General features: G+C 63.3%; 1 protein-coding gene across 3 annotated transcripts in view; it reads left to right on the forward strand.

The window, feature by feature from the left end:
• RXRA (retinoid X receptor alpha) overlaps positions 1 to 25,795 on the forward strand; it is a 93,751-nt gene that overhangs the window by 38,361 nt on the left and 29,595 nt on the right. The window contains exon 1 of one of the 3 annotated variants that reach the window (XM_025475662.3): positions 4,824 to 4,842. The exons of the other annotated variants lie outside the window; for them this stretch is intronic. The gene's annotated coding sequence lies outside the window, so the exon portion shown is untranslated. Of the gene's footprint in view, positions 1 to 4,823; positions 4,843 to 25,795 lie in introns of those variants that run through there. 3 annotated transcript variants of the gene reach the window in all.

Genomic DNA, 25,795 nt, shown 5'->3' on the forward strand with positions numbered 1-25,795 from the left:
GGCCGGGGGCCAGCGTGGCCGTGGGAGGGCGGGGGGAAGTGTCCCTCCCCAGTGAGGAGTTGGGCGGGGCTGGAGGATGTCTGTGGCCAGCCTGGTAAATTCAGGTCAGGGTCTGAAGGGCCTGGAGGGACTTTTCCTGGTGTGTGGGGAACAAGGGGTGGGTCCCTTGCCTGAGGTGGCACTGTGCCCTGGGACCCAGGACTGACCCCTGCCTCCTGGGTGCCAGCTCCTGCACGACTGTGCAGGCTGTGTCCCTTGGAGGGGGATCCAGGGCAGGTGGCCAGAGCAGTCCATGAACCAGCCACCTGGGGGGAGGCCAGCCACATGGGGAAGGTTGGTGGGCTTCTGTCACCTGGCGCCTTGGAGGGTGTTATGGGCCTGAGCGCAGAAGCACTTGGAGCCCATGCACCGCCCTTAGCACCCGCAGGTGGAGAGCCGAGGGGCGAGCTGTGGCTGTCCTTTCCCTCGTCAGGGCCCCCCCACCCCCCAGGACCCGCCTAGCCTGTCCCTGGCAGCCACACTGGTTCCCGGGCCCTGGCTCAGCCCGCAGTTTTTGCTGACCCTGCAGGAACTGCTAATTAAGCTAATAGTTCCCAGAGCTCCCTGACATCAGTTGATGGGATCGGCCTTGCTGGAGAGACTCTGTGATAAGACGCTCCCCGCCTGCTTGGTGTAATTTGTTATTAAACAAACACAGCTCGGTTCATTACAAAGCCGTCACTGCCCTCCCGGAGGTGCCACTGGCGTGCTGGTACTCCAGGCCCCGGGCTGCCCAGCACCTGGCTTCTGTGATCCCCGGCAGCCTGGTGCAGCGGGTGTGGATTGGGGCCTCCCCGGGCCCTGGGGGTTCCTCCCACTGAAGCTAGGGGCTTCCCCAGCCTGAGCCCAGGGCTTGAGAGAGACTGGCAGCCTGCAGAAGACAAACAGCATGGCGGTGGTCACATTAAGGCTACGTCTCCTCCCACGTCCTGAGTGAGCCCCCATCCCTGAGCGGGCCTCCTCGCGGTGAAGGAAGACATGCCTGGGTGTGTGGCTCTCCCTGTTCCCAGCTCTGGCCCCCTTGTACCTGGGGCTTGCCAGGGGCACAACTAGGCCTTCAGGGGCAGCTAAGGCCTCTTCCAGAAGGGACAGCAACCCCTGCCACTCTGGCTGCCCCAGGGTTTTGGTGAGGATGCCTCTGGGGGCCTGGGGTTTCCCACCTAGGGCTGGACAGCTCCTGCCACATGGGAGAGATGCTCCCTGTGGAGTGAAAAGGCCCGGCCAGCAGAAGTTTCTAGAGAGCTGGCTGTCCTGCTTTGAGGGAGAGATCAGGTGTGCCGTTCTGCGGGGCGGGGTGCACACCAGTGTGTGTGTACTTGTGAGCGTGAGGGCCCTTTGGGTCCTGTTGTCCCTGGGAGCTCCCCACAACCCTGACCCTGTCCAGATTTGGGAGTCCTGGGCTCAGTTCAGGTCCCACCTGGGGCCGCTGGGTGACCTCGGTAGAGTTCCTTTGCCTCTTGGGCCAGGCGGGCACCTGTCCCCAGACTTCCCCACAGTGTCCTGCAGCCTCGTGATTCAGAGGCCAGAGGGGGCAAGAGCAGGGGCTGAGTCAGGAGGCCCCTCATCCGAGCTGAAGACTGCTTTAACCTGAAACCTTGCTTGTGTCACCTGCATGCCAGTCACACATATACATGTGGGACCAGACTCCAACTCGGGTAGGCCAGTGTGACGAGCTGGGCGTCAGCTATGCCTCACAGTGTCGAGCAGGTGTTGGACTCTGGCTGGGCTGAAGGTGTGCTGGGGTGCTGGGCCTGTGGTGGGGGGCACCTTGTTGCCGGACTCCCTGGGACAGCCTGGGCCTGACCCTTGGTCTCCTGACATGACCTTACCAGGGGTTGTCTTCAAGGGCCTCCGAGGGCCATGCGGGTTGACGGGTTTGGACATCCTTGTAGCTGATCTTGAACCCCGGCTGCGTTCCTGGCAGGCCCCCACTGGCCGGCTGCTCCCACTGTCTGGAGCGCAGGGCCCCCTGCAGCCTGGCCATCTCCTCTTGGTGCTGGGTTCTCCCTGAGGCCTTTCAGGCCACCGGAACCACCCGGGCCTCCCTGCTTTTCAGCCCCCAGCTCCCTTCTGTGTTTGCGTACTAGTTCCCCCTTGGTCTCCCCCAGGGGCTCCTTGCATGTCCTCGCATCTGGGGTGAGGCGGCCAGCCAGTCTGCGCCTGATGAAGGGCATGTGGTCACCCTTCATTTGAAATCCTGTGTCTCTCCCAGCACAGCCTGGCTGTGCAGTGCCTTTAGGGATGTCAGAGAGCCAGTTGCAGTGTGACGGCCGAGTCCTCCTCTGTCACCTGGAGCCGTTCCCGGCAGTCGATGGGCATTATGCTGAGCCCTGGGGCGGGGGATGCGTGGACAGAGGTGTGGCCCTTCAGAGGCTGCAGTGTGGCACAGCCCTGGTGAGTCTGCTGGGTGGGTGGCCCGGCTGTGGCAGGCCCTGGGGGCCTTGTGCACAGAGGGGTGCAGGCCATGGAGGGCTGGGGGAGCCCTGATGCCCTGGGTCACACGTGCGGGGGGCTGGTGGCTGGGTGGCTGGCTGGGAGACTGCTGCAGTCATGGAGGAGACAGTGTTCTCTCTTCTGGCTCATTTGGGATAAGTCCCAGGGGCCTCGGGTGAGGGTGCATGAAGCCATGCAGTGGGTGCCTATGCTGGGAACCTTAGCCCCTCCCCAGAGCTGGAGCTAGAGCTGAAGGGCGGGGCTCAGTTAGCGCTGGGGCTCCTGGGCAGGCTCTGGGGTCAGCAGGTGGTCAGACCCTGGGCGAGTCGGCAGACAGGCCCTGCTCCCAGGGATTTACCTCTAATGCGGACCCGCTGTCCCCACCATGCCCCCACTCTGACAACATTCCTCCCCTGCTGACCCCGTGGGGTAACAGTGGGGTTCCCGCTGCCCTGCTCCTCCAGGTGAGGCCTTGGGTGAGCCTCATGGGGCTGCAGGGTCCCCTTCCTGGGGTGGGACTGCCCCGACAGCTCAGTGGGACCAGTGAGAGTGGAGCACAGGGTCCTCTTGTGTTGCAGCTGCCGCTGTCGGCCCCACTCCCGTTTTTGCTTAAAGTTGAACAAAGGCATGGAGGCCTCAGGCTGTCTCTGGGCTTGCTGGGCGGTGGAGAGGGCCCCACTCCGTCTGACCTGCCACCATATGCCCACTGAGGGGAGCCTGTGCTGCTGGGTGCCCCAGGGTGCCAGGCTGTGGGCAAGGCCCATGGAGAACTCTTGTCCTCCTCTCATGGCTGTGGCACACAGGCGGGGAGCAGAGCGTAGTGGCTGATTTTAGGCCTGGTACCCCCTGGCTCACTGGGCCTGCAGCCCGGCATGGGGTGTGGGAAACAGGCTTTGGGGGTGGCCTTTGCACGTTTGAAATGATCCAGCCCTTGTCACTGCATGTCCCTGAGGACAAGGGACATCACCCAGGTTGGGGGATGGCAAGGGGAGCCGAGAGCGCTAAGCCTGAGGCCAGCTTCCCCCTGCATGGTGTTGTGAGGCTGGCGGGTGGGCTGAGGGCGGGCCAAGGCCCTTTCCTGGGTGCTGTTGCGTGTCGAAACCAGTTGCTGACGTGGCCAGCGGTGTTGAAATACAAGTGCTCGTGGGTTTCCCAACATCCTGCCAGCCTGTCATAGGACCCTGTGTTAGGAGCCTGGGTGCCAGGCCCAGCCCTGGCTTCCCTGTCAGGGTGCCTGGCTCCCTGCTTCCCCCCGGGGGGGATGAGGAGCCGCTGCCCTCCCAGACTGCTGCCCAGGCTGCTGGCGGTGGTCATGGTGTTAGGACAGCTGACATTGCTCTGGGCCCACATAGTCCTTGTGACCTGTCCATTTTACATAGATCACTTGGCTTTAGAGGGGGCAGGATTTGAACCCAGGGCTTGGAGTCTATGCCGTTGCTGCCTTCAGGGCAGGAAGGAACAGGGAGGGAAGGGAGGAGCAGAGGAGGCCAAGGGACGTGGCACGGTGGGTGTGTACCAGTCTGGTGGCAGGTGGTGCAGCTGGGGGTCCTAGGCCCTGTATCCTCCGAGGGACTGCCCTGGCTGGACATGGGCCCTGTTCTGGGCTGACCCCCATGTGAGGAGACAGTGGAAGTGGGGAGCCTGAGGCAACACCCCAGGGGGTGTTCCTCTCCCTTCACCTGGAGCAGAGCCTGTGGCCTGAGCAGAGGACAGACAGTGACCACCATGGCTGCAGTCACTGACCATCCTCTATGCTCAGGGCAGTCGACTCAGGGGGGTCCAGGAGTTGTCCTGTGTCCCCTGGGGTTGGCATTCTGATGCTTGGTGTTTAGATGGGGAAATGGGCTTAGAGAGCCGAGTGGCCCACTGGGCTCACATTGCCCATGGGCAGGGAGCCGGCATCCGGCTTGCTGGGTGGTGACGGCCACTCTCTCTGGGATCCTCTGGGGTCAGCCTGGGAGGACTCAGTTCAGAGGAGAATGCTCTCCTGGGGGCATGTCCCACCTGGGACACGTGGCCCGGGATCCTCAAGGGACCTCTGCCACTCGGGCCTGGAGCTGGTTGAGAACGTGACCCGTACCTGGCTGTCGGGGTGAAGGGGAGCAGAACAGGGGCTCACAGGATGGCGAGGACCCGCTGTCTCAGGGAGGGCGGAGGGGGGGCTGGGCTTCTAGGAATCTGTGGTCAGGCCTCGCCCCGGCCCCGGCGTCCGACTGTCGCTCGTCAGCAGGGAGGGGCGCTGGAGCTGGGTCTCTTAGGGAGGAGGAAGCAGGTGCCCCGAGAGGATGGGGGCTGAGCCTGGGCCACACAGTGAGGCAGCCGCTGAGCCAGGGGCCGTGGAGAAGGGGGCATTGGGAGACCTGCGCGCTGGTGAGGGCAAGTCTTCGTGGTGGGACTGGGGAGGATGCTGTGGGTTACACTCAGGCTGCGAGTGACGTCGTGGGGAGACCCGTGACCCCCGAGGCGGCCCTTGGTTACGGAGCACCTGCTGCGTGCCGGGGTTGTGGTTGACGCCGCCTGCTCTGGTGGGGGCCGGCATGCAGTGCTCCAGGCCCTGTGCTCAGACGACCGTGTCTGGAGGTTTATCAGCCCGTTCTGCTGAGAACGGGCTGGTAAACCCAGATGAGAACCCCGTAGCCCAGAGAGGTAATGCTCCCCGTGGTCTGGGGCCAGGAGGGGTTGGGCCTGGACTCGGGCCCTGGTCTCCGCGCCTTCTGCTGACGGGGTGCCCCGCAGGTGTGTGCTGCTCTCCCTGCGGCTGTGGCAAGAGTGTCTGTCCCATTCTCAGTGCAGGTGGCGTCGGCGGCAGGGGTGGGGGGCGGGGGGGCTATGTTGTAGCCAGAGGAAGGTGAGCGGTGCCTCTTATAGGAAGCCCTCCCTGACGTCTGCTCCCAGACAGGGCACCTGTTCTCCTGCTGTGCATCAGTGATGGAGGGCCCCATGGGCTCCTGGGAAGGTCTCTGACTCTGGACTGCATACCCCTGGACGGGGCCCTGCCTTGGTCTGTGTGTCCAAGCAGGGAGGGCAGTGGAGGAGCCCTCTGTGACATGTGGAGGGAACTGAAGCTATCCTGAGGACAGGGGCACCTGGACCTGTGGGGCAGAGTCAGATGCCTACAGGCCCTTACCTGGCCATGAGTCTGAGCCTGAGTCTCAAAGCCAGGCATGGAGCCCAGGCCTGGGGGCCACAGAGCCACCTGCTGCTCACCATGTGGGGACAGAGGAGGGGCCAGCCTCATGGTCCCTCACCTGCGTCCACTGCCTCTCAGCCACTTTCTTCAATTGTGATAGCGTCTCTTTGCAGAAGAACTAAAAGCTCAGAGAGGTTGTGTAAGTGCTGGGGGTTGCACAGCTTGTCAGGGCCTTGGGATCTCTGTGAAAGTTGGTGCTTGCTCAGCTGGCTCCTAAGGACCCCGGTGAATCCTGCAGCCTGTACCTGTCCATTCCTGCCTTTCCCACCCATGCCCTTTCCATGTGCTTAGTATGTCTTTATGTGGGACCTCCATGTGCCAGGTCCTCTGCCAGGCCCCAGGCCAGGCCCCTGAATGCCTGAGGAACCAGTGGAGCTCCTGCCCCGAGATTTGAGCAGCCTCTCACAAGCTGGCTTGGGTTCCTCTTGGGGTGCAGTGGTTGGAGAGGTCTCTGCTTTGGCTGGGAGGATCGGGAGGGCATCCTGGAGGAAGTGTTGCTGAATTTGGCAGGGAGTGAGCCAGGAGACACGTAGGGAAAGTTTCGGTCCAGGGAACAGCCTGTCCAGGCCTAGAGGCCAGAGAGCTGGTGTGTTCCTGGAAATGACCTGGTTCCCAAGGCTGGGGGTGGAGAGTGGGTGGCCCGGAGAACACGGGCGAGGGCAGGGGCCGCTGCCGCTGTGGTTGGTCCAGGTGCCGCGGTGGCTCCTGGGTCCTGGGCTGGCACAGTCGGGGTCTGGGAGATGGGGAGCTTCGTGGAGGGGGACGGGGGCATGCTGGGGGTGTCAGCCCTGGGTGGTGGGCGGTGGCCCTGGCAGGCCCCCCAGAGCCCCATGGGCCGATGCTCCAGTTCTCCAGGTGGCTCTTTGTCAAGGTCAGGCCTCACATCTTACAGCAAGGACATGGGCAGGGGGCCAAGAGCTCCTAGCTTCCCCAGGGCTGTTTCTGGATTGGGGGGCAGGGGGCAAGGTCGGAGGGGCTCCGGGCAGGGGGAGTTTGGGAGAAAATCAAGTCAGCGTTGGTGTGGAGGGGACTTAGGTGGGGGAGTTTGTACTGGGGCTGACAGGGACGCTGAGATTCTGTAAAACGGCCCCTCCCCTCAAACCCCAAACCAACCCCCCTGTAGCTCTGTCATCAAAGCCAAAGAAAGTGGAAACTAGCCACCGCGTCCCGTGTGGCCACGGCTGGTTCCCTGTCACGTTGCCGCGCAGTGGCCGTTTTCTTGAGTGCAGCTGGGTAGTGGCTACCTCGCTGTTTATAGTTTAAACCAAAGGGAATACGGAGTTTTGGTTTCTGTAGGAAGGGACCTGCCCTCCTCTGGGGGAGGAGGGAGGTGGCCCACTGAGGCGGGTGCTCGAGCGCTCCCCGGGAGGACCCAGGGTGGGGGGAGGAGTGGCATGTCTGGCCATTGGATCGCCCTGCCCAGGTCTCCCCCTGGGGAGCGCACCCTGCTCCCTGCTCTGCTGCCTCCTCCTGTGGCTGCCCCTCCCTCTCCAACGCCCTGTGCCCGGGGCAGCCTTGGCCTCACCGCCCGGCCTGCCACTGACCAGCTGTGTGGCCTTGGGCAGCTTGAACTGTGTGTGACAGGGCCTCCCTTTCCCTGCTTGTAACAAGACCATCGATGATTCTTGTAGAGTTTTTGAACGACCATGATGAGCTGTATATGTTCTAGAGCGTCCCATGCTTAGATCTCCGGGGAGATCAGAGGGCACCTCCTGGCAGGGGCCTTTTGCCATCATAGATGCAGGGGCTTTGGGGAGGGGCCTGCCCCTCTTCCTGTACCCGAGACCAGCATGTATGGGGTCTGGGCTCTGGGGGGGGGGTGGTAGGGTCCACATAGGCTGCAGGGAAGATGCTGGTGTGGGATGGGCGGGTGGGCAGGTGGGGGAATGCTCTTACTTCCCTGTGCTGTCTGGGTGGCTGGGCTGGGCTAGGCTCCCCTGCAGGCCGAGCATGGTGTGTGTGTCCTGGCCCCACACCCTCCCTTCCTTCCAGGCACACTCTTTGCTCTTCCTGACCAGGGCCGGCGGGTCCCCCTGGCAGCCCCCAGACCCTGGGCCCAGGGGAGCAGGGACCCTGGCCAGCCTTGCTTAGTGTCTGGGACCACGTGGGGGACAGAACCCCAGGCTTGTTGCTTTGAGCCTGTGGGGCCAGGGGAGCCCTCCCTCTGTCCCCGGGGCCACTAGGTAGTATTGGTGGTGACCACTCCCCGCAAAGCAAGGGGCCATCACGTTACTGGTGGGCTGAGCCCGTGCTGTCCCCTAGTGCAGGGGTGGTGGCCCGGGTCCCTCATAGCCTGACCAAGAAGCCAGCTTACTCCAAGGCTGTCCGTTAGGGTGGTGCCTGGCCAAGTGGAGGTCTCCCCTGTGCAAGCCCCTTGGCGGGAGGCCCCTGAGTACAGCTTGCTCCGTGCTTCTAGGCAGAAAGTGCTGGCTGGAAACTGCACCTGCTGCTTGCGTGCAGCTCCGTGGACCTCACCTGGGGACCCCATGTGGCCCTGCGGGAGATGAGGGCACCTGCTGGTCTGTGCCTGGAGCCAGGCTGTGGGCACGTCCCCTGCTCCATGGAGCCGTCTTCTGGGAGGGGGCAGATACCCGGCCAGACCATGGCCAGCGTGGTCGCAGCCAGGGCGTAGAGGCCTCTGAGCTCAGGTGTTTGTGCAGCGCAGCAACTCCGCTCAGGGGCCCGGGGAGCTTGGTTCTCTGTGTGCCGGGGGCTCTGGGTCCCAGAGGTGCCCCTGGCCTGACCGTGTGTCTGTCCAGAGTCCCTGGAGGTCCTGTATGCAGGCAGCCCTCCTGGCCCCTGGCCACATGCTGTCTGTGTGTCCCTCACGCTGAGTGTAGCGGGGAGCCAGGCTGCCCTTGGCTGTGACTTTGTTTTGTTTCCTTGAGTCAGGCTGTCCTCCATCCTGTGCCCAGAAGAGAGGCCTGCTCCTGTCCTGGGGCGGCCGCGAGCCCCTTGCCTTCCCTCCCTGGGGAGGGGGTGGGTGCGGCCCGTGCTGCTCTCTCTTAAGATGCCACTGTCCTGCTGCTACAGCTCCTGGGCCAGGCTCACCTTGTACACCTCTGTGCAGCGGGACTGGACGTCATGCCGTTCCCTGTGCTGCCTGCTTGTCCTTGCTGGACTCGTTTCCAGAGCTTTGCCTTTGTTTCTCCTTCAGGCTCTGCTACTGTTTACTTGCCTAAGTGGGGCTCCTCTCCTGTAAGATCTCTGCCCATTTCCCGAGCTCCCTGAGGCCCTCTCGGGGCACCTTTGTGACCCGTGCTTGGGAGATGTGGGTGTCCAGCACTCTGCTCCTGGAGGCATCCTGGGACAGAGTCGTCCTTGCTCTCTGGCCATCTTTGGGGAGACCATCTGGAACCCGCGGTCAGGAGGGGCCACAGTGGGGATGTCTGAGGAGGCCCCTGCCCTTGGGGTGGTGAGTTGGGCCTGTGGACATCACAGCCGACGGCTCTTCTGTGTCAGAGGCCAGCTCTGGCCTTTTGAGCCAGGAGGTGGCTGCCCCCACGCTCCCCTGTCTCTTGCCCCTTCTCAGCAAGGGTGTTCTCATGACAAGACACCCCTGATGGACAGCTGGGACCTTGGCCTGGCCTGAGTAGAAGGCCCATGTGGGGACTGTTGACCCGCCTGGCCCCAGGGTGGAGCTCGGCCTTGTGGGGAGAGGCAGTGGCCCCTGTGCCTGGATTTGGTGGGTCTGGGACCCTCCCTGGCCGGTCAGCATGCTGGCCTCTGGGTTGGGTGAGTCCAGGAGGCAGCGGCCCTGTCTGAGTTCTGAGGCGCTTTCACCGAGGTGGTCCTCTGGGCCCTTGGGGCCCTTGGGATCAGGCTCCAGCCCTGTAGCGGTGGTGTTTCTTGAGCCACCTGCCTGAGCATGACCTTTCTGGGTCCCTCCTGGGAGTCCCTCCATGGCACAGTGCCTGGCTGGCCTCACAGTTTGGGGACACCCGGTTCCCAGACCCTCCTGACGTCCGCCAGCATCAAGTCTGGGCAGGTGTGTGTGTTCAGGGCGGCCGCCTGCAATGGGGGCCAGACGGCATTCCGGCCCTGTGAGTCACACGGATCCTAGGAGTGGGGTGGCAGGGGCCTGGCTGTGGGGTGGCGTGCCAAGACATGCCACTGGCCTGGTACTGGGGAAGAGGGGGAGCAGGGTGGGTGGGGGCCTGCTCATGGCCTCTCGAAGAAGCTGGCACATGGGCCGGGTCTCAGAGACCCAGCCTCCCCCCAGCCTGTGCCGTGGGAGATGGCAAGGGGGCTCTCACATTATGGCTGGGCCCTGTGGAGCAGACTGGGGGTGCTGGGTGGTGGTGAGAAGCTGGTGCCTCCCCAGGGAGCAGATGATGCCTCGGTGACCACCTTGCAAGTGGAGAGCAAACACATGGGGAAGGGAGGAGGCAAGGCAGGAAGGCAGAGGGACATGGAGGCTGTCTCCTGGGTCGGTGGGTCAGTGTCCCTGCATGTCCAGGGGGCAGGTATGGCAATGTGGCAGGCCTGAAGGGGTGTCATCCTATGCTCATGTCCCCCATGCTGTCCCCCTCCTGCTCCTGTGCTTGGTGGGGATAAGACTGGCCACCTAGCCTCACCTGCTAACCCTTGTATCTGGTTCTAGGAAGGTGTAGGGGGTCAGAGGCCAGAGGAAGTGCCTCTGTGGGATCCCTTCCTGGGATCAGGGGGCTTCAAGGTGCAGGCTTCCCGAGGTAGACAGTGGTTGCACCTTCTCCTGAAGGCCCATGTGGCGGCAGAGCCAGCAGAGCCCCGGGGGTGGGGTGAGGCGGAGGGAGGCTCGTGCTCCCCAAGGTGGGGAGTGGGACAGACTGTGCAGGCAGAGCCAGGGGCTGAGCCTGGCAGGGCCTCTGGCTGGCTGTGACCTGGGGACAGCTTTTCAGGGAGGAGCCCTGGACCTTGGGAGGGCCATCGGGGTCCCACTTTGAAGGACAGACGTGGGCCGGGCTGGCGGAGGGAGGTCCTGGGGGAAATGGGGGTGGCTGGGGCAGGTGTGAGGCTCAGCGGCTAAGACGAGGCAGGGCTGGGAGTGGCTCAGAGCCTGTAGTCTGAGCTGGGGTCAAGCGCTCTGAGAGGGCCTTTGGGGCTGGGGCTCTGTCTGGCAGGGGCAGAGAGGGCTTCCTGGAGGAGGTGTTCCTGGCAGGAAGACCAGAGGGAACAAGCATGGCTGCTCTGAGGGCCAGGGCTGGGGCTAAGAGGGGCAGATGGGCCTCCAGCCTGGGGGGGCAGGGGGGCCTGGGGCGAGGCCGGCGAGGGGGCAGGTGAGAGGGAGGGGGTGGCCTGGGGGGGTGTGATGGACGGAGACTCCGGGGTGAATTTGAGGTTTCTCTGGTCGGGACTGGGAGGGGCCTTCCCCACCAGTGAGTCCGCGGCTCGCGGGGTCTGGGGGAGCCGCTCAGGAGGGAGCCGGCCTCGGCGCGGGCCCCACCCCTGCCGTGGGCACCTCCTGCCCACCCCTGCCCCGCGGCCGCCCCCTCGCTCCACGGCGCGGGGAGGAAGGAAGCTGAGGTCGGGGTGGTGTGTGCTCCTCACGGGGCTCCGGGCGCGCTGGCCAGGGCCTCGGCTCGGGCTCGGCGCCGGGGGAGGCGGGGGGCGGGCGGGCGGAGGGGGCGGGAGGCCTCCGGCCGACATCGTGGACGGGCCGGACCGGCCGGGCGGACCAGAGGCAGGGGCCTGGCTTGGAAGGAACAGTAGGTGTGTGGGATCGGGCGGGGGCCTCGGGTCCGCCAGCCCCCTCTGGTTAGAGACCGGGAAGTTGAGGCCGGGAGGGGGCAGCCCCATGGCTCGGGGCCGCTGAGCTCCGGTCCGCGGCCCTTCTCGGTTTCCGCGCCGCCAACGCTCTGGCCGCGGCCGCCTCCGGCTCCCGAGGATGCGGTTCAGGGCCCGTGGCGAAGGGATCGGCGAAGGGATCGGCGAGCGGCCCGCCCCGGCCCGCCCCGCCCCGCCGAGCAGGTGCAGCCCCCGCCCCTGGCAACACCCCCACCCCCTCCGCTGTCCTGCCCACCCAGAGATAGCTCCGCTGCTGCTCCCCATTCTGCTCCCCGCCTGGCACGTTCTCGGCACTTGGTGAATGTTCAAGCTCCTTTGGGTGGGCCCCCAGGGGCCAGGAGGGGCCTGGCTGTGCCCAGGGCTGGCCCGGTGTTGGTAGGACTCTTAGACCCTGTGACCCACATGGATGCGGCTCATCTGCATATGTGATGGGGTGCGGGGTGGGGGGCTGGGCTCCCCGGGTGTCAGCACACAGGCAGGAGTGGAGGGGACCCGTGGCCAGGCTGCACCACCTGAGGCCACCAGCCGGTGGGGCAGGCTCTGCCCTGGTCAGCTGGGCTGGCTCCTTATCCTGCAGAGGCAGGAATAAATCTGTGTTGGCTCTGGGGGTGGCCCTGAAGTCCTAGACCCACCTGTCACCTGTGGCACTGAGGGTGGAGCCGGGGTGGCACTGAGCACCTTTTCCTCCCTTGCTGCCCCGAAATGGCAAGAGTTAGCTTTTTGGTGAGGAGATGCTGTGCAAACGTGAGCTGACCCGGTGGGATCAGGGGTCCCTCAGGGACCACACCTCCCTGCCCCTCCCTGCCCCGCTCTGGGAGTGCTGCCCGGCTGATCGTCCAGGCCACAGGCAGCTGAGGAGGATCTGGGAGCACCGTTGACCACAAGCCACAGCTGAGCTGGCGTGTTGCCTCTTGGGAATGAAGCCTCATGTGGGCTGGGCTGCAGTGCTTGTTGCAGGCAGGGCCTTGCCACACCTGTCCATGGGGTGAGCTTATCCAGGTGTGGTCCTGTGCCCGAACCAGACGGGCAGGCGCTGGGAGGTGTGGAGAGGAGTGAATGGAGAACGGGCAGCGGCAGCCTGGCCCCGTCTGGCCAGGGCCTTGCTGAAGTCAGGCTGCCGCAGGGGTGGTTTGTGTCATTATTATGAAAACAGCATGTGCAAACGGCATAAAACCCAAACCAAATAGAGATGCAGAAAGTGCCATCTCTCACCTTGGAGCTGGGAGTCCTGGGCCCCTCCACTTTGTGGGGTGATTCCTGGGTCTTTTCCTTGTGATCCTGGAACCCCAGATGGGGCAGACGTTGGTGGAGTGCCTGCCCCTTCTGGCCGGGGTGCAGAGGGGACTGTGCCGTGGGTCCCTGGTGACAGGATTAAGTCAGGGGGTGTGATGAGCACCAGGAGAGCCTGTTGTGGGGTAGGCCAGGGATCGGGAACTCAATGGGCCCTGCGAGCGTGGGCTTCTGTGGGCAGAGGGAAGGGACTGCTCCAGTCATACAGCTGAGCAGATGGGTGGGCAGGCCGAGGGTGTGCTGGAGTGGCCTGGGCGCAGGGGCGCATGAGGACTTTGGCTCACTTGCAGGAGCTGCCGCGGGTGCCCGGGTTTGCACATGTTCAGGAGGACAGGTCCAGCCATCCTGTGGTGTGACTGACCGTGCCACTGAGGGCGCCGGTGGAGGGCTTCCTTCCAGACGACATAGGCCTGTGTGGGGCTGCCACAGGACACTCCTTGTGGCCCTCTGGCCTGGGACACATCTCGGTGGCCCATCCCCAGGGCCAGTGTTCAGCATCGGGTGGTGTGCGGGTGGGCGGCACACAGGTGGTGTGTGGTGCTCAGAGCGAGGATGGGCCTGGTTGGGCCTGAGGCTTCCGTCTGGCAGGGACTGCTGGGGCTGAAGGCTGCGAGTTGTGGTCCCTGTACCCCCACTCCCACCCCCTGCCCGGGGGCCATTGGCTGATGGGCCACAAAAGGCATCCTGTGCCCAAGAAGAAAGACCCGTTGTGTGGCTGAGGAGCGGCGGGGGGCCAGGGATGCTTCCTTCCCTCCGGCGTCCTGAAGACCCTCTCCCCTGAGAGGCCGAGTCTCCGCGGCCCCCGAGGCGAGGTGTGTCCTGGCCTGCTCAGGCCCTGCTCCCCTGGCTGTGGGGCTCCTCGTGGCTCCCCCGCACCTCCCGCGGTCCAGGATCTGCCTCACCCCAGCCTCCCTCTGCCACCTGTCCTGTCTGGGGCTCTTGGCCTTGGGCCTGCACCTTTGCTGCACCTCCTCCTGTGGGACCTGTGCCTTCTGGGGCTCAGGGCACCATGTATCTGAATGGAGGAGCCCTCACCGAAGGGCATGCTGGCTGGCCCCGGGGTGGGGTGGGGTGCCCCATCTTCACAGCAGCACACAGCTGGGGCAGGGGGCGGGGCCGGGCCGGGGGCGGGTTGAACTCAGCCTGCGCCCTGTTCCTCTGGCCCCCGCCAGGCATCGTGCCCATCTGCTGCACCATCTGCGGAGCTGGGCCACTGTGTCTCAGATTGAGGAAACACGGCCGGGGTCCCTGTCCTCTTCCAAGAAGTACTGGTTTCAGCCAGTGGGAGCTGCCTGTGGCCACAGGTGTCTGGGTGAGGGTGGTGGGCTGGGCGGGCCTTGGGAAAGGGGAACTCGCCCACTGGGCCAGCGTGAGCACCACTTGCTCAGTGGCAGCTGCTCGCAGAGACGCCAGTGCTCCTGGGCCTCGTTCCCCTCCCAGGCTCCCGCTGCTTGCGTACTGTCACCCTGCATCGCCCGTGGCCGTGGGACCCTGAGCCAGCGGGCCGGGGGCTGATGGCACCGCCCCCGTGGTGGGACCTGTCCCCCACACTCGCCATGAGGCTGCACTTCCTGGCCTCTCTTTCAGGAGGGGGCCTGGCCTGGCGGGCTGGGGACCCCAGGTGGCTGGCAGGTGAGGGCCGGGATTGGTGGGCCTGGGGGAGGTTACCATTGACTCACCCGGGGGCTGTGGAGCTCATGGCATGCATGGGGGCCCAGGTGAGGGCATGTTGCTCCTGTCCCAGCTCTGGCCACTGCCATCCCTAGCGGCCTCTCTCCTTGCCCTCGATGTGCATGTGGAGGTGACTCGTCTGAGGGCCCGTGGGCATGGCCGTGATGGAGGGCTTGGGCCTGCCAGACCCCACTGCCTCAGCCTTAGGCTCAGCCTGTTGGATGTGTGGGCACTGAATTCTGGGGTGGGGTCGGGAGGGCCTCTTGGGGTCTGGCCTACTCCCCTTTGGCACCTGGGAAACCTGCGGTGGAGACCAGGGATCTCGTGTAACTGGAGGGGGCTGTGGACTCCCGGTGGCCGAGTCGGGGTGGATGGGCAAGGGGCTGGTGGCTAGAGAGGCAGGAGGCCGGAGGAACCTCCCAAGCTGATGGGGGGCGCGCCCCTTCCTGTCCCCTCCTTGCTTGCTGCAGGGGTGCCTGTGTCGCGGGCTCACCTGCACTGGGGCCTGTGTGGGCTGCTTTACCTTCATCGATGCTCCTGGGGGGACACAGTCTTCTGTGCCCAGGTTCAGGGGAAACTGAGGCTCAGGTGTACAGTGGCTTTCCTGGGGCCACAGAGGCCTAGGGAGGGACTCCTGGTCTCCTGGGGTGGGGCTCGGGCCACCTCAATCTTCCCGGCCTTCTAGAGTCCTCTGGAAGTTTGTGGATGTTTGACCCTTAATGTCTCAGCCGCCCTCTTGCGTCTCTGTGTCAGGGCTGCGGCCTGGCCTGTTGGTGTGTGGTGCAGACGGTGCAGGGAACCACGTGGTTGGGCCCTGAACACCCCGCTGGACACCTTGCTGTCCTGACCAGGGGCCGCCTGCCCCTAACCTGCCCTTTGTGAGCCTTTCCCGCACTCTGCGGTGTCAGGAACCGAGGGACGGGCATGGGGCATGCTTGTCCTGCACACTTGTCCTGGGCTGGCCCTGGCCTGCTGGTGGCCTGTAGCCCACCCTGGGCATCTCTGGGCCCAACTCTGCCCCTGCGCTGGGCTGTCCTGGCCGAGTGACCGTGAAGGCCCACTCGAGGCAGGCCCTGTCCTCCTACAGCAGAGAACTCCGGCATGTGGCTTGAAAGCAGGGGCTCCGTCTTTCTGGCTTCAGAGGGGTCAGCGGGCATTGGAGTTGAGCTCCCCCCGCAGCTCTTCCTTGAGGGTAAGAACTGCTTATGTGAGGTCTGTTGTCTGCCTCCACGCTCGACCCTGGACAGGCCCTTTTAATTCTTGACTTTGGCATCCGTATCTGTAAAACGTAGGCAGATAGAGAATTTTCCAGGTCAGCTCGTCTTTTGTCATGACAGACATTTACAATCACATAAAATGACTTTTACACAGAAAAGATCCTGAGCCTTGAGGCCCTCTTCTGTGCTCTTGGACAGAGGATGGGGAACCCATTGCATCTTGCTGGGCGGCTTTCAGCTGGAAGTGAGCAGGGTGTTGTGGTTGTTACAGCCCACGTGTGTGTGGCAGGTGGTTATCGTGGGCATTTGGTGGCTGGGCCAGGCTTTCTAAGTGTCGTGCTGGGCATGCTGACGGTCTTCCCGTGGATGGTGTGGGGACGTTGCGCTGGCCACTTGCAGATGAGCTCGGAACGTGGGGACCTGGCTGCTGGGCATTTGTGTGACTTTGGACTTTTCCCACTGTCCCCTACTTGCCATCCCATGCCACCACGTTTAGCTCTTTCCACTTGTTTATTCCCTGGAAAGTCATCCCGAGAGGGGTGTTAGCATTGCGTGTGATGTTGAGTCAACAGGCCCTGAGCGAGGACGGCTTCTGTGAGTCAAATGCATGAAGTTTTTAGCCTCTGGAGTCAGTGGCGGCTGTTTTGAGCACATCAAGCTTTCTACTTGTTTCTGAGGCCTTTCTGCCCTGGGCCTGGGTCATGTGGCATCTGGGTAGGAGGGGGTATTGTGCTGGAGGCCTCTGAGGAGGGAGGTTGTTCTGGGCAACACATCTGGGTGCTCTCAGGGCCAGGTGCTGAGGGTTCCCCAGGCATCCCACAAGTTATATGTTTTTTTGGGGAATCCAGATCCTTTTCCCACATGGCAGGGGCTGTTGCCCCCTGGACTCTGTGTGGGTTTTAGGATCGGGGTGGGTTTGAAGTCTCAGAAGGCATGTTTCTGGGCCCCTGCTTCTCTCTCTCAGATGCCAGAGGGGTGTCCCCACTCTCTCTGGATGGGGTGTGAGCCGGACGCGGCTCTCTATTGGGCTCGCCTCCCCCACCCAGGCCTCTGCACCCAGCCTCACTGGGCTCCAGCTCCTTGGGGCAGGGGTCTGGTCGCCCGAGCCTCTTAGCAGGGCCCTGCCATTGGACACACACGTTGGTCACCTGGTCCTGTGGTCCTCCACACCGCCCACCCCGGCATTCAAAACTACACGTTATTTGTAGTTCATGGGAGCTATTTGCTGTTATTCCCAAAGACAGTAACCAACAATGGAACATACTTTCTCCAGGTTCCCTCTGCCACGTTACCTCTGGCCTTGGCCATCCCCGGGGGCTGCTCTTGAGACCCAGAGAAGTTGGTGAGCCCGACAGGGCCAGGAAGGGCCATGGGGGCAGGGACCATAAGGGGAGAGGCCCCAGCCCCACTTGGCCAGTGTGGGGGAGGTAGGAGCGCAGTGGCGCCAGGGGCCTTGGACTTTGGGGGGTGTATAGTGGGGTGCCATGGTGGGTGCTCACAGTGACAGTGGACCACGGCCATCCTGCCTGGTGATTGGCAGGAGGGATGGCCACAGACAGGGCATGCTGAGGCAGCGGTGGCCTGTGCAGCCAGACCTGAGCTTGGCCACTGTACCAAGGGGGCTGCTGGGGTATTCGCGGAGGGCAGTGCGGTGCGGTTGGAGGTCGCGATCGTCCAGAGCCCGGCGGGGGGTCTTCTGGGCTTCTGTCCACCCCCCCTTCTGCCCGGAGACCCTCTGGTCTGGGTGCTTTCATGGGTGCTCCCTGTAGTCCTGTTCTGGGTTCTAGGGCAGGGGCTGCAGGGAAAGGAGGCTGCCTGTCTCCCTCCATAGCCACGCCCCTAGCCCCCAGCTATGTCAGGAGTCAGCGGCCCGCGTGGTTGGCTGTACGGGGCAGAAGTCATAGGGTCGGCCAGGCCTGGCCCCGTCCTTGTGTGGCCTCTGTCTCCCCTCTGCCTGCACGTGCTGGAAGCCCAGAGCAGGAAGTAGGGGGGAGAGCTTGGGACTCCAGCCCAGCCCGTCAGCACCACAGGCCCCAGACCAAGCCAGTCCAGCCAGGGACGGGGCTGTGGGGGCCTCGCATGTCAGCCTGTGCAGGCCCCAGAGCTGTGACAGGCTGGTAGGGCTTTCAGCCTGGGCAGGGTGGGGGTGCCATGCCAAGGGCCAACTTTGCAGAGGCTGCTCTGGCTTTGGTCGGGCCTGTGGCAGGGGAGGGAGGGTTGGGCAGCTGAGCTGTCCAGGTGAGCACCCATAGGGGACCCCGCCCCTGTGGAGGGGAGGTGCCCCTGCTGCAGCTGACACGGGGAAGCCCCACTGCAGCAGGCAGACGTCCTGTTCTCAGTCTGTCTCACGGTGAGGCCCTGTCTCCGGTCTGCAGAGCTCTGCCAGCTGGGCCCCCGCACACGACTGGCACCAGCCTGGTGCTGCCGGCTGAGTCAGTGTGGTGTGGGTGAGCCTCTGCCAAGGGGAGGATACTGTGTGGCCGAGGCTCATGGCACGTGGCACTGGGGGTCTTGGGAAGCCCTCCGTGAACCCCTTGGGAGCTGAGCAGACCCTGTTCTCCAGGGACTCCTGGCTTGGCCCTGCTCTGACTGCCATGTGTCCCTGGGTCACCACTTCCTGGGGCTTTGAGCTTTTGTGCCCACATCCATGAAAGGGTGGTGCTCTGTGGGCAGAGGGGGGCCTCGGGGTCGTCCCCAGGTGAGACCAGTGCACGCTGGGCCTGGAGGAGTCTCACCCTCAGCAGCCCCTCTTCATAACTGTTCCAGAAAGCTCTGACTGGCCGACCACCAGCCTGGAGGCCCCTACATTCCACCACAGCTGGATGGGGTGTGGGCAGACTTAACCCTGGCTGTCTGGGCAAGTGTGTCTCAGAAGCCAACAGGGATGCAAATGAAAATTAGAAAAACAGCCAGAGTGGGTAGAAAGCATAGGCGTTCCACGACAGAGCAGGGCCTCCGAGCCAGCCGGGGCAACACGGCTCAAAATGAAACAAGAATCATTTCTTTTCCTGTTGAAGAGAAACCGGCTCGCCCAGCCCGCAGGCTCGGGGCCCCTCCCCAGCGAGGTGCCCCGCCGCAGGCGGGCTTTCACCAGGAATTCCCCCCCTTCCCACCTGCCTTCCTCCGTAGTCTGGGCAGCTCCCCACGGGGGTTAGGGACAGTTGAAGGGACATCCTGGAGGGGAGGCTGCGGCGCCCAGGAGCCCCTGCCTGGCCTCGGAGAGGTGAGCGCGCTTCCCACTCCCGGCGCTCCATCCCCACGGTGGGCATCGCTGCTTGGACACCTGTAGCTTGGTGCCCGGCCACGCCACTGGCCACGGGGGTTCTTCACTAGGGCGGAGGGTCCTGGCCGGCTCTCACTCTGTCTTGGGAAGAGCCTCGCCCACCAGGCCCTCTCCCTGCCTGCAGGATGGGCAGGGGTCCCCCCCCCCCCCCCACCCAGAGCTCCTGTGATGACGTTTGCATGGGGCTGGGGGTGGAGGCCCTGCCTAGACTCTGCGTGTGCGATACGGGATGTCTGTCGCCAGGGAGACACGCCACACCTGTGGCGTGGCAGGCTCGTGGGTCTGGGGAGCTGTTTTGCGGGGGCCTGGGTGGTGGCTTTGTCACTGCACGTTCGTTAATCATGGCTGGCTGCCAGCTCCTCTGTGTTCCTTTTGTCACCTCGCTCTGTGCCCATGCACCCCCCCCCCCACCGTCGGGGTTCCAGCAGGTACGGGGATGTCACCTGCGACCACTGCTGGGCCTCTCCGATAGGCAGCACCTGTTAGGCCACTGAGTGGGAGGTGTGGCCCAGCTGTCTGGCAGCAGCCCGAGGTGGTCTCCCTGCTTTGCCCAGAGACACAGGGGTGTCCCATGCCAGCCTGCTGAGGGTGCTCTGGCCCTAGGGCTGGAAACCAGCCCCGGGGACTGTGCGGGACCCCTTGGCATCTTTCTGGGCAGGGAACACCGCATTGTTGGTTGGGGCCCAAGCCGGGCACTGCCAGTCACTGAGCTCTCCTGACTCCCTCCTCAGTGCTGGCTGGGTTGGCTGGGCTGTCCTCACCTTTGGGTCCCTGGCATGGGTGGGTAGCACCATCAGTGAGGCCACCTGAATCCTATTGCCTGCTTGGCCATTTCTGGGATGGCAAGATGTGCGTACCTCTCGGTAAAATTAGATGTCTTGGAGCTGTCATAGAAGGACTGGTCTCAATATTTGGGGGCCCTAGGTGGTGACTGTGTGGTTTGCACTCTGGGGCTAGGCATCCTTTGAGGTTTCTGCTTGTTGAATGGATGGAGAAATAGCACCCAGGGAACAGGAACCCAGTTGAGCACTAGGGATGGGACTCCCATCCCACAGCCATTGACTCAAAACCACCAGCCCCGACCACTGCCTCTTCATGTCCCTAGGCCTCTGGGGACAGGCCTGCCTGCTGGTTCTCACTGGGTGCCCATCCTGCCTGTGGTCACATGACTTCTGGAAAACCTGGCCATGCCCATAGCTCTAGGAGGCTTTGGAGTCACAGGGAAGAGGGAGGGAAGGTAGAGAGTTGGCATTTCCTGAGCTAGTGTTTGGGGGCGTCTGTGTGGTATGCAGGTTGCAGCGAGGAGGAGGTGTCTGTGCTATAGGCCATGTTGCTCATTATCCACAGCCCTGAGCGGCCTTTGGGATCTTCTCCCTGTAGCACCCAGGCACCTGGGGCAGCCTGGTGAGGATGGGCTGGTCTAGAGAAGCAGGGCTCTGGAGTGGGGGGTCCAGCCCCACCACCCTGGGTTAGGCTGCAGCTTGGGGTGTGTCCAAGGCGTGCCATGTGCCCCCTGTGCTCCCCTCCTTGTGTGTGTCTCTAAGCTGGGAAGACTCTGGCACATGCTGCTCTGGAACTCACCTTCCTATTCTGTTCCCTGGTGGTTTGAACAGTGCTCCCCCAGGCTGAGCATGCCACTCAGTTCCCAGGGTTTTCCAGAGAGGGCCCAGCACAGGCCTCCATCGAGTGCTGCCAGCCTGCTGGGTGATGACAGCGCCTGCTACAGGAGCCGAGGGTAAGGGTGCAGATGTATTTGGTTAACTCTGTAGCTGGGCCTGGTGTGGGGGCTGTGGCTGCAAGGACTGGGGGCATGGAGGGCAGCCTCCAGCAAAGACCCTGGCCCTCGGGCCCCAGGGCATTAGTGCCGTCACTTCTCAGCTCAGCTCTCCTGGCTGGCTGCTCATAGGGACCCCCTCCTGGCCACCCCCTTCCCTGCTGTGCTCCTTCTTCCTCCATGGTGGCTGGACTCCAGCTGTACCGCTGCTACTGGGCTCTGCTGTAGTACCCCTTCTGTATGAGTGGGCTGGGCGAGGATGGCTGCCCCTCACCAACTCCGGCCTGCTCAGTATGGCTAGCAGAACCCCAAAACACTGTCCCTTGTGCTACTTGTGGTGAAACCTGTCAGACTCTCTGGGCCTTAGACTTTTATGTGTGCAGTGGGGCAAGATGGGGGTTTGCTCAGATAGTGATGATAATGGTGGTGGTGGTGATGGTAGTGATGATGGTGGTGATGGTGGGTGACAGTGATGCTGATGGTAGTGATGATGGTGATGATGATGATGTTGGGTGATGATGGTGATGGTAGTGATGGTGATGATGTGGTGATGGTGGTGATGATGATGATGGTGATGGTGGTGATGATGATGATGATGGTGGGTGATGATAGTATTGATGATGATGTTGATGATGATGGTGATGGTGGTGATGATGATGATGATGGTGGGTGATGATAGTATTGATGATGTTGATGGTGATGAAGGTGCTGCTGATGGTGGTGGTGATGATGATGACGATGATGGTGGCAATGGTGCTAGTGATAGTATAGATGTATTTGTCATTGAGTGCTCACTGGATATCAGCACAGATGTCCTACCCTGAGCTTTATTATGGAGAATGGTTTCCCCTGTTAGGCCCTTCGGGCCTCAATGGCGCCTGTGTCCATGAGGGGCCCTGTGTCCATGAGGGGAATTGCAAGGGGTGTTCCCTCTTCCCTGGGGAGTCTGAAATCGGTCAGGATGGAGGGCTTTAGGTTGGTGTCTCCTGACTAGGACCCAGAGGTCTAAGTACTTGTTCCTGTCCTCACACCCTGGGACGGGCCGGACTGGGGCCCTGTAGATCTGGGTTGCCAGTCCTGGCCCTGCCTTTGTATCCATTTCCACCTGACCAGTCATGTTTCATGCTGTGCACCCTCTGTGCCTTCAGTTCATAGCCCCTCACTTCCCCCCATTTCCCATGCTCCCACTCTGAGTCAGCCCCTGGTCATGTATTGGGGGCCATGGTGGCTCCAAGGGCAGCTGGACAAGGTCGGACAGGGGGCTGAGTTCTGCGTTCCAGGAGGGATAGCCCAGCTGCATGGCTGCTCCTGGAATGGGGGACAGGAGCCAAGCTCTTGTTTTCCCTGACCTGGGTGGAGGTTAGTGACCGCAAAGGTGGGCTTGACATTTCCAAGTCCTTGAGGTCTCATGCTCAGCTGGGACCCAGGGGCCCTGAGCTCATAGAGGCAGTGGCTAGACCAGAGTCCAGGGCCCTGAGCTGGCCCGCCCACTCAAGGCCACTCTGAGACATGGACACCTGAGGCTCCCCGGGAAGCCCCAGACCCTTCCTGAGTTTTGGGTGGATGCTCAGCCTGCTAGGTCCACGGTATCTGGTCATTCAGGGCCCCTATAAGGCCTTGGGTCTGGGGTTGTCCATAGTGTCTGTCCCTTACCTCAGAGTATCCTGCTTGTCCCCTGGCCTTCAGTGTCCACCGTGCCTGCCCCTCCTCATCCCTTCCCTCCTGGACCCGTGGGCATTTCTCTCCGTTGCAGTGCCCGGGAGCCAGCTGGTGGTCCCCATGAGGCCTGTGGGAGTGAGGTCCCTGTTGGGTGCCCAGGGACCAAGAGCCCTGGGAGCCATTTCCTCTGCACAGGTAAGGGCTCACTGTGCCTCTCCTCTCTCCCCATCTCTCCTCTGGGGTCTGGGTAGACCTGGGCCACCGTGGGCTCCAAGTAGAGCTGGGCATGTCCCAAGTTCTGGCCCCTGTGGGCCCGTGGGCCTGCTGAGCCTGGCAGGGGAAAGCCCCTAAGGCTCCATGCCTGATACACTCCCCACCCACTCCGCTTCCAGGTCCCCAGTGCTTGGGGCAGGGCAGGAGCAGGGCAGGGTTTCTCCTGCCCCCCTGTGAAGGCCCAGCTGACTGGTGTCCTCAGCAGGGCTGAGATTTGGGGCTGGGACCGTTGGGTTGGGAGAGGGCAGGGTGACCCCAGGGGAGCTGGAATTTCAGCCCCGGCCCCCTGAGCTGTTAGCTGACACTGGCGAGGAGGCCATGGGTGGACCACGCTCCCCGGGCTGGAAGTGGCAGGGCCCTGGGTCTCAGCCCACCCTTTGCGGGGTGGGGAGCAGGCACCGGGCACAGGGGCCACCACGGTGCCTCTGCCTTGGGTGCGTTCAGCTTACAGAAGGGGAGACAGGCCAGGGAGGGCCAGCCTGTGAGCTCCGAGGGGCCGGCAGGGGTCTGCTCCCAGGGCCCAGCACCTCCCTGTGTCAGCCCCATGTCCTGAAGGCCCCTCGGGCTGTGGGCCGGTGGCAGCTTCCTGCTTCCCCTGCCTTGTCGCCTCCCTCAGCTTCCCCCAAACCCAGACGCGCCGTGGTCCCCACCACAGCCCCCTCCAGGCCGCCACTTCTCCCTCCCTGGTGGTGGCAGGGGAAGCAGTCCTTCCGGAAGGTGGGGACCCGCAGTGGGTGTCCCCCCCCCCGCCCCGCCCCGGGAAGCTCCTGAGGACCTGCCGGCTCCTTGACGTGGGGTTTCGGTTCCGGGGGTGGGGGAGCTGGTGTTGGGCACCATTCTTGTTCTTACGGGGTTCTTCCTTAGCCCCCATGCCCTCCTCCTCCTGAGAACTCCCTCTCCGACCCCCGTGCCCTCCTTCTGGCCCCTGGGACGCCCCCCCCTGCCACGCCCCGTCATTGGGCCTCCTGTCACTCCCCACCTCCCGGCTTCCTGCCTGGCTGGCCCTGTGCCCTCTTCTTTTTTACTGGCCGTGTGGCTGCAGGCTTGGACCCTGCCCCAAGTGGTCCTGCGACGAAGGGCCTCAGGCGAGGCCTGAGCCCCCCTTTCTAAGTGCTGGGGGGTTCCCTGGCTGCCCAGGAGGGGCAGGGCCCCGGGGGCGCACCCCCACCCCACCGCAGCAGGGCTGGCATTTCCTGCCACCCATCCCCGTCTGCCAAGTGGGGACCGGAAGGGAGTTGGTGAGGGTTCCCCGGATTCCTGGTGTGGGGTCCCTCCAGGGCTCCCTTTCAGAGGGAGCTCCCTGTGTAGCTCGGGAATCTTGGAGAGTGGTGGAGAGTCCCTCCCTCCAAGGGCCCTCAGGGGCCACCTGCTCAGCCATTCCTGAGTGGTGTATGTAGTTTTTGCTTGCAAGGAGCTACGACAGGAGAGCTCATCACCCCAAGGAGTAGCCCCCGCTGTTGTTGGTCACCCGGAGTGCGTTCTTTACTTTAAAGTTTACCAGACGTAGCTCTTCACCCTGAGGCTCTGGGGGTTCTGGGGCTGAGATCCCAGGGCATCCTGTCTCTGCGAGGGCTCTGAGGCTGGCCTCCAGGTATTGGCATGTTAGAGGCACTTGTGTGGCCTGAGAGCTTTTTGTGTCAAAAGACAGATCTGTGGGCTGCTTCTTCCATGTAGCCTGCCTGGACTGAATCTGGCAACGCCCCCAGGTCTCTTAGCCCGTGTTGGGGTGCTGGGCATCCGCTCTGTTTGCACAGGGGCCTCTTTCTCAGATGTCCCTATGAGCTCCAGGGCCACAGCCTCGTTCCCAAGTCTCACTGATTGCTCAGAGCCCCAAGGGCTGTGTGTGTGTGTGTGTGTTGAGGTGCTGAGGTGCTGAGGGTATGAGATTCGGCACTTGCCCTCACAGGCCCCTCTGTACTCCCTTGGGTGGGGAGGGTTGGGTGTCTGAGCCTGACCCTGCAGCCCCGCCCCACCAGCCCCACCAAGCGACGATCAGATAAGTGTGTGGTGACCAGCCAGTGACAAGGCCCCAGCAAGTCCAAAGTTTGACTTGTAAAGAATAAGGCCTGCTTACCGCCTCTGCTTATCAGTGGGTGGGGGCGGATGAATGGCTTGGCAGCCTCAAGCCTGCACGCACGTGGAGGGGGGTGGGCAGGGCCTCTGCAAGCCGAGGATGTTTGGGCATTTTTTTGCCTTTTCTTTCTAACATTGCCTTCCTGGCCAGAGTGTCTCTCTCCAGAAAACTCCAGAAAACACACCCAGCCCATTGTCACCCAGGCTCCAGGAGAGTGTCTGCTGTGGATGTTCTGTGTAAACAGGAAGCACCCAGAGCGGGGTCCTCAGGAGGCACGCATGGGGGTGGGGGTAGCCACCCCTCCGGACTAGGCAGCCCCAGGGGGCTCGTGCCAGTGTGGAGCTGTTGCTGGACACTTGAGCATGCGCCGTTAGGCTGGGGGTGGGGTGTGGTTGAGGGGTGTCGTCGCTGCAGAGGATGGGGCTGTGTGGAGGCTGGAGGTGGGTGCTCCTTCCCCCATTGGCTCCCCCCCTGCCTGGTTTTCAGACTTGGGCTCTGGGTGCGGGCAGTGCCTTGGGCGTCTGAGGAGCTTTGGGCTGCAGCCTGGCAGCTGGCTGTCAAACGGGCCCCCTCCCTCCCTCCCTCCTTCCGGCCAGGCTTTCTCCTGCTTCTCCCTCCCCTTCCTGGGGGGAGCAGCAAACAAACAAACAAGCAGCAGCTCAGGGCCCAGCGAGGAGCAGAGTGGGCACCAGCCAGGGCAGCTGGGAGCTGGGGCTGCCCCCCGAGGCCCTCCAGGCGACCCTGTGGGTGACCTGGCTGCTGACGAGCAAGGAGCTCCTGTGAAGCCCCGCAGTGCCCTGCTCTGATCCACCGGGAGTACCTGGCAGGGGGTGGACTCTAGGACTGGCTTCTCCAGCTTGGCTCTGAAATCCTGGTTTCCTTCCCACTTCTGGGGAGAGAGGTGAGCGGCTCCCCCTGGGCCGCCCCTCCTGGGGCCTGGGCCCTCTCTCCGTGCTCTCCTGTGGAGATGTCCACAAAAGCTGTTTTGCAGGGTCCATCTTGCTCCCCCTTGGCTTCCACCCTGAAGTCAGAGAGGCTCTCCTCCAACCCCGTGGAGGCTGAGGCCGTCTCCTGTAGAGCAGGTGTGTGTAGATAGGGAAGCCCAGGTTTGGGCAGGGGTGAGTCT

Source organism: Canis lupus, chromosome 9 (assembly GCF_003254725.2).
Source record: "Canis lupus dingo isolate Sandy chromosome 9, ASM325472v2, whole genome shotgun sequence".
Lineage (NCBI taxonomy): Eukaryota > Metazoa > Chordata > Mammalia > Carnivora > Canidae > Canis > Canis lupus.